Raw genomic sequence first — 8824 nt, forward strand, 5'->3', positions numbered from 1 at the left:
AAAAAAAATTGCCTGTTTGGATGACTTGTAAGTGTTACAGTCTTATTCTGGAAAAAGAATGGTGGCTGTGTACCTGGTTGAAAAGTGATGAAGAAGAAGTGGTTTTCCGTAACAAAAAGATGCCAAAAGTTATCCCTTCATGGAAGTAGATGTGAAGCCAGAACACATTGGTATTGAAAGAAGGAATAACATTGTTTTGGTTTGTTAGTTTTTTTTGACAAAGGATCCATTTTTAATATACTTTTGATTTTTTTTATGGCAACACTGGCACCAACGATGTGGAATAGTAGAATGTGATGAATCATGCTGCAGGATATGTCTGGCCGACTGGTGGCAGTATGACTGGCAGCACAGTATGGAATAATGGCCACAAGAGATAATGTTTGACTGTGACATCAGCCAGATGTGTGAAAATCCTCATGGATCCATGCCTGATTCATTTTGATAAAAGTCATTCTTTTCATGCTTGCAGTAAACAGTTTGGTCCACCTAACTTCTTTTTAATAGTATATGCAAAGCTGCCAGAACCAATCATCAGCCAGGGTGTTATCAAGCTATGCAATTTGTGCAGGGTCAGCTCCAGGTTTGTGCAGGCCCTTGGGCCTCATTGGGTCCCTTTTCGAGCAACTCATGCTCACCACAGCAAAAAAACATTCAAAATTGAGTGTTTTTTGCTCAGGTGGAACTACTAGAGTGGACTGTAATACAGTCCATTCCATACAGGTAGATACAACCTGTTCAGACATTGGAAATTAAAGAGGACTATGCGGCAGACATCTGCCATGGATTACTGTGTGGCCCCTCCACACAGTATAATGTCCCATAGTAGCCCCTGGACACAGTATATTGTCCCCTACAGTGTTCATCATCCAATAACTAATATTATACTAAAACATAAAAAACATTGTTACTTACCTCTCTTGAGCTCCAGTGTAACTCCTTAATAAGTATTCGGTCCTCCTCAATGATGTAAGATGTGGGTTACGTCAGCGTCATTATGCGTCATGATGCCGGCCTAGTCTACATGGGAGCCGCCGGCGATACGAGCGCTCCCATTGAAGTGAAACATGTATCACAGCCGTGAACTTGCGTGTACAGCTGTGATACAAGCCCGGCGTTACTCCGTGTGCATGCTCCCTAAATTGGGTATCACCATAATCATACCAACCCATAGAATAAAGGTTTTGTTAGGATATGTGTTACTTACGCTGTTTGGTGAACAGCAAACATTTTTAAATGTTAAAATACAATGCCAGAATTGATCTCCCCCAGAATGAGTTAATATCATTTAGTCAAGAAATGAATGTGCAGCTGATGGTGAAAAGTGAAAATTGCAATTTGTCCAGAAATACCCGATTCAATATGCAAAATGTTGTGCCATTCTTTTGTCAGAGATGAACACTCCAAAAGCAGTTGCTCCTAGGATACCCGCTTAACAATCTTTGTTGTGTATATTTCTGCTGACACAAGCTGGGCACAACATATTGGACACTAAATTGGTGTATTTAATGGTGAAACAATTGCAATTTTAACTTTTCTGGAAACTAAATTAATGCAACACTCAAGGGTTAAAATGCTTGTTACACCCCTTGATAAATACCTTGAGGTATGTAGTTTTCAAAATAGGGTCAATTCTTGGGGACTCCACTTTCCTGGGACTCTGCAAAAGCTACTTGGTGACCAAAAGAATCAGCCCCTCAATCTATATTCCCAAAAGATAAAAAGTGCAGCACTTCTTTCCTTCTGAGCCCTATTATATGTCCAAATAGGAGTTTATGGCCACATAGACAAGTTTTTGGTATTCATTATAGCCCACTTAAAATTTTTGGAGTGCGTGTCTCTGTTGACACAACACGGGCACAACACATTTGACATTGAAATGGCATATTTCTTTAAAGATTTCAATTTTCAATTAGTACAATAATTTTTGGTAAGGATTCTTGGGTTCAAAATGATTATAATACTTGTTGAGAAATTCCTTCAGGTTTTTAGTTTCTAAATTGGGGTCGTATTTTGGGGATTGATTTTTTTTATTTTTCTTCAAATCCTCTGCAATTGCTCACCAATGCATTGTAAATAACCAGATTAGGCCTTAAATGTGTATGGTGCTTTCTCACTTCTGAGTCATCCTGTCTTATTTCCCAGTAAAAGATTAGAGTTCCATATAAAGTGTCCAAAATCGGGAAAGAGATAATAAATGGAGAACTGACTTTTCACAGTGTCACAAGCAGGGCATAATATATTGGGTACTGAATTAGCATATATCTCAATATATTAATTTTGTCCTCCAAAAGAGCTCCTCACCTCTGTGCCCTGCCATGTTCTCAAACAGAAGTTTATATCCACCTGTCAATTTTACCCATGGAAATGCTTGCGTTTTCCCATTAGATTTAGGCCGGCGCCCCACGGGACTTCAAAATTGCGGTGTTTTACAGTAAGGGTAAAGTGGATGATATTCTGGCGAATCCCATGCCCAGGTTGTGGTAAAAACCACGGTGTGGACACACCTTGATTTCCAAAACCGGAGCAGTTTTTGAAAATTCAGCATGTCAATTTTACCGATGGAAACACCAGCGGTGTCCTCACAGGTATAATTGAAACAGAAAGTCTGCAAATTTCTGTTTAAAGCACTCCAAGAAGAACCACAATGTGCTGCCGCTGTGTTTTTTTCCCCGCAACGTTTTACTGTGGGACCTTAGCCTTAATAAGGAAAAAAAAAATTATCAAAAACGCAATGAAAACTGCTGCATAAAAAACGCTATGCGTTTCCACTACATTTTTTTTATGTTGCGTTTTTTAGCTGCAGCCCAATGTGGGGCCTTAGCCTTAAAGGGTTTTTTTTTTAGGCAGTGTCTTTAAGGAGTTAAGAAGAATTTAGTCACAACAATCCCCTTTACTAGCAAAAGTGAGATTTATAGCCCAATATAATATACCCATAGGATGCTATAGGAAAGTAGAACTAAAGTGCTACGGTCAGAGAAACCCCGAGGACTGCTTTATATTGCTGCTTTGTTTTGTTGTCCTAAAACAAAAGTCTATTCAACTCCATTATATTTTTTTTTCTAGAGGCTTCACAAGCCCGTTCATTGAAAAACTACACCATTAGGTTTGCTTTAGTTAAATGTTATGGGGATTTTCCCATCTTCCCCACTGCTCAACGAGGGCAACCTACTCAATCTTCATTTCGCTTCTTCAGCAAGTTGGTGGGCAGACTTTCACTGGTGAGATGACGTCACCTAAGTGGCCTTGTGTATGGGCTTCCGATATTGCTAGGCTAATCTCTACTGGATAAGCCCTACCTCTTCCAAGTTTTACCGCACTCCCTATGTATGTGTCACAGTGCCAAATATTACATCCAGCTTTAGGTATGTGGTAGGTACGTGTTTACATATAAAGATAAACGCACCCTGTCTGAGCACTTATCAGCAAAATTCAATTAGCTGACCTGATAAATGGTAAAGCAAGGAGATAACAGCTATGAAATACAAGCTCGCTCAGAGAACTCATCTCATCTGTCCCTTGATGGAAATATTGAGTTACCTTACCTGTCCTATACTGAGAAATACAATCAGCTACAGGCCGTGCACCAAGAGAACACTGAATAAGCAATGGGAGGAATAATCTAACATGGCAGGCAAAGGAAGCAGCATTGCTAAGGCAATACATTTAGGAAAAGTAGCTAGGATGCTTGAGATGGGAATACGCTTTAAATATTAATAATAATCCCCTCACACACATAAAATAAAGGAATATAGACATTTGTGTGGTTAATGCTATGTATTTATTATTAACAAGTTGGTGAATTAAACTCAGAATGTGAGACATACACGTCAAAGAGAAAATAGTACATGTTTTTTATTTAGTAATTGACCCAAAATTGTATGTATAATTTTTGGCTAGATCGTCTTCTTCTCTTGCTAGGTTGGAGAAATGTAGAACTGTAAAATAGGAAAGGAAATAAAAATTGTTAATATACATTATTGGTTAATAATGCATTATTGCTGCCTGACATATATACAATTCTCAATTTCAATACTTCTGCACAATTTGAACGCCTATTATGTACATATATAGATAGGGGAGAAACTTTAAGCTCCTTGTTCCTATAGAAAAATCTTTTGTGAGCGGCAATAAAATAGTGAGCTCTGCTGCTTCCTCTATTCACGACACAGCTCTCTTTCAGCCAGAGACAGCAGCGACAGCTGACGATCCGACCGGCTACTGGTCTGATGCAGGAACATGAATGTAAACTGGAGCAACGCTTAAGACCCTTGCTGCGGGGTTAAGACCTGCATGTCCTGTTGTCAGAAGGTTGTCAGTGGTTAGCACTGCAGCCTTGCAGCGCTGGAGTCTTGGGTTTTGAGTCCTGCCAAGGACAAAACACCTACAAGGAGTTTGTATGTTCTCCCCGTGTTTGGGTGGATTTCCTCCCATACTGCAGGAAGATGATTCTACCAGCATGGTACATGCAGACTAAGTTTTGTCATGTGTAAAACCAGTACAAACTGGCCTTGCATTAGAACTGTAAGTAATGGTAGAGAATATTTCTTTTTTTTTGCATCATTTTGGGGGTCTGTGGGCTTGGTTAAATTATACACCGAGAACTTTCCTAGTACATTCATTTAACAGACAAATAATAAAAGCAATGTGAAAAAGTATCCTCCCAATTTTTGTTTCTATTATTGACAGTAATAGGAAATTTCTCAACTACCTAACATGGCACCAAACTCTTGCTTGATGTGTCTACAACAAAACTTATTTCTAAATGATTAAATTTGCTTATTAACCAAAACTAATTTTTAAAAAGTGATAATAGTGATTACCTGTGGTTATCCGAGAAGGCCACCGAGAAGGCCACCGCCACCGCCACCGCCACCTTTCTTTCCTCCTCCTCCAAGAAGGCCACCAGTGAGACCACCAAGAGCATTCGTGACACCACCAACAAGACCACCAGCAGTATCAGCGATACCACCAACAACACCACCAACAGCATTAGTGAGACCACCAGTGAGACCACCAAGGGCATCAGTGGCACCACCAAGACCACCAGTGAGACCACCAAGACCACCAGTGAGACCACCAAGACCACCAGTGAGACCACCAAGACCACCAGTGACACCACCAAGACCACCAGTGAGACCACCAAGACCACCAGTGACACCACCAAGAGCATTAGCGACACCACTAACAGCTCCAACAACACCACCAACAGCACCACCAAGAACATTAGATATAGGTCCAAGGACTCCTTCTAGGACACCACCCTGTAAAGATAATTGGTCACAATGTTACTATTTCTGTGGAATAGTCAAGGAGTAAATATTTATTATGTGCCATCAGTATTAAGTAAAGTGACATAACCATATTATACAAATATGTCCACACTCAACCGATCTCCAGTTTGGTAAAAGCTTCTTATTTGTCTTGAAATCAATTCAACACATTATCATGACATGCTAACAAGCCTTAACACATTGCTATTCACCTCCCCCACTGTCACATAGACATACATAGAATACGGTAGTTATCATAGCACTTTGTGAAGAAACCAAGTTGTGTTGAAAAAAGCTTCTTAACATTCACATATCTGGTCATGTCCAGCTCTGTGTCCAGATATTGATGCTCATATTCCGAAATATTTGCCTTTTCCATAGTCCTAGTACATATTACATGAAAAATGAAGCAATGATTTCAGAATGTGCAGATCACATTGCTCCACACGCTGCTACTATGATTTTAAAATATAGGAACTGTGTATCCTATTTACGTAGCCTGAGGCACCACGGGACGATCCACAGCTATAAAACTGCATCAGGAACGCATCACGGTTCTTCCCACAGCGCTTTGAACAGAAAGTTCTTCCTCCGCAGATTTTATGTCATAATTATATTTATTGGAAAGCCGCCGGCATATCCGTAGTTATAATTGACATACTGCGATTTCTAAAAACGCACCGGTTTTGGAAATCGTTTTTACCGCAGAGTGAGAATGGGATTCGTAGGAATCCCATCCACTTTGCAGTTATTGTAAACCACTGTGATTTTTCCTTTTCTCTCTGCATGTTTCATGCTGAAACCGATTGGACACGGACCCCATTCCCATTATAGTCTATGGTGCTAACCACTTTTTAATGTGCATAGGTTTCTGTTCGGGGGGTCACCAAGCGGAATACCGAACGCTGATGTGAACCAGGCCTGAAGATCATTGTCAATATCTTGTACAAGACATTGGGGCAGATGACACAATATTAGACCCCAGATTGATAATGGTTGACTAAAATAAACAATTGCACATCTTTTAGTTACCATTTAGTGATCACATTAAATATTGTGTTCATTTTATTGTGTAGTTTGTAAGGATTATAGTGACACCAACTATTTCTATGTTACTTCTTATGTTGTGTGACTGATTAATAAAGTGTATTATCAACATGGGTCTCTTGTCATTTACTTTCTATTTTGTTTATATATATATATATATATATATATATATATATATATATATATATATATATATATATATATAATCCCATCATGTGAAATATATTCCACAGATGATGCACATGCATGTTACTTTGTATGATGGGGTTACAGATATACTTTAATATTGGATTATAAAAGTCAGAAGGCCCTTTATTTCTTTATACTGATAAACGGACACATACACTAACCCCATACAGTCTCCCCAATACATACTGAAATATATAAAAAATAATTTTCTCACCAACAAGGAACTCACTCCACCTAAAACGTTTGCCATATCCACATTGGCCTCTTTTGCTGGTGCATTCTATAGAGAAAAAAAAGCCAAAGAATTATTGTCTGTTCTTACCTGCTCGCATTGCGTTGTTCTTTAGCAATCATTTCACTTACCACCAAGCTACACATGGTTTCCACAAAGTGATTTATCATTCCATGCGTTCTCAAAGTTCTAGTCAATGATTCAAAGTTATTCGTCTAAAAGAGAACACATTTCTGTAAATGAGTAATAATTTCATTTATGTAAAATGGTTCATCTAATTAAATGCTCCTTTTTTTGTTTCAGATTTTGTTGTATTTTTGGAGCCAAAGCCTAAAATGGGAGATATATAGGTAATACTTCTACTTTAGCTCAATCTACTTCTGGCTTTGGCTCAAAAAATCGCATCAAAATCTGCAACGTGACCCATCACCCAGAATATGACTCCCTTTTTCCTGGCCCATCCCACGGTATATGACCCCCCTTTTTTCAACCCAATTTTTTATCTCATTTTCTGCCCCCACAGTATATCAACCCCTTTCTTTTACCCCACCCCACACACACACATACACATCACATGACCCCTGTTATCTCTCCCCCACACAGAATAGTGGCCAATACTTTTCACTCACCTGTCCACGCTCCACTGCCGCTTCAAGGGTGCACTGTTGCCACCGCTGAAGGCTGGGACATAGTGTTCTTCAGCGTCATAATGTCATTGTAGCGCCGCCTAGAGGAGGCAGCGAAGGGTGGCCAGGACAGGAGTGTGAACAGGTGAGTATAAAGTATCGGCAGCTGCTTATTGCAATAACACAATAAGTAGCTGCCGATGCGTGTCACGTGTGACACACATGTCATTGGTTCGCCATCACTTGTGTAGGAGCTTTCCGTCCCTTTCTTCTTGTTTTGCTGACCCCCACTAATCAGGACAACAGGGGTCCCCAAGTTCACTTGCAGGAGCAGTGTTCTTACTGCTGCTCCATTCACTGTCTATAGGACTACCAAAGATGAGTGCAGCGCCCGGTTATCTCCAGCAGTTCCATAGAGTTTAAAGGACCCATGACAACTCCTCTGTTTACACAGGGTCCCCAATTCTTGTGATCAGTAGCTGTCCCAGCAATTAGACCCTCACTGATCAGATCACACATCCTGTGGATTAAATTCAACTTTAGGGCAACCTCTTTAAAAGACAAGAATCTTAACTTACTTTCACTGAATCGATGATTACAACAAATTGGATTTTGAATTGCTGAAATAAAAGATTTTAATTCATTATAGGATATAATGGTCATAGTTATTTAAATTAATTAAACTTTTTAATAAATTACCATAATTATCTAATAGAAGATATATAAAAACAAAAGCAAATCAATTACTAATGTGTATAGGAAGAAGATGCTCATGGGCGGACACTTTGCAAATCCATTCAAATGAATAGGTTTGAAAATTGACTGCTGGTTTCTGTCTCCTGTCCAGTTTCTCGGGTAGAAGACGGAAACCTGCAAAGCGGAGACCGGGCGCAGGTGTGAACCCGCCCTAAGGAATGTACAAATAAAACCTCATTGGTGGAAAATGGGAACGAGCTCTAGCGCTACCTTTTGAAAGGTAACTTGCTATAGGTTAAAGCATGGTTTTAAAAAAGCCGAAGAAAAAGGCTAAGAGCATAATCTGGGAATCATAACTAAGACAGAATAACTTGTACAAGAGGAAGAGGGACACATCGGCAGACAGCTTTCCTGGCAAATATTTTAACACTCATTTATTTGTAATATCTGTGCTATGTTTTATGCTGGGTGATTTATAGTTTTAATTCGTGTTTTCTGCGAGGCAAGTGAACCAAAACAGTAATTCTGGCAGGTTTGTTTTTTTTTTGTCTTAAAGAGGACCTTTCATCAGATCGGGCACATGCAGTTCTATATATTGCTGGAAAGCTGACAGTGCGCTGAATTCAGCGCACTGTCGGCTTTTCCGATCTGTGCCCGGTGTAAAGCGCTATCAGTCCCGGTACCGTAACGCTTTAGTGTCAGAAGGGCGTTTCTGACACTTAGCCAGGGACGACCTTCTGCCTCGCGGCGCCTATCGCGCT

The sequence above is a fragment of the Leptodactylus fuscus genome, chromosome 5, assembly GCF_031893055.1.
Source record: "Leptodactylus fuscus isolate aLepFus1 chromosome 5, aLepFus1.hap2, whole genome shotgun sequence".
Classification (NCBI taxonomy): domain Eukaryota; kingdom Metazoa; phylum Chordata; class Amphibia; order Anura; family Leptodactylidae; genus Leptodactylus; species Leptodactylus fuscus.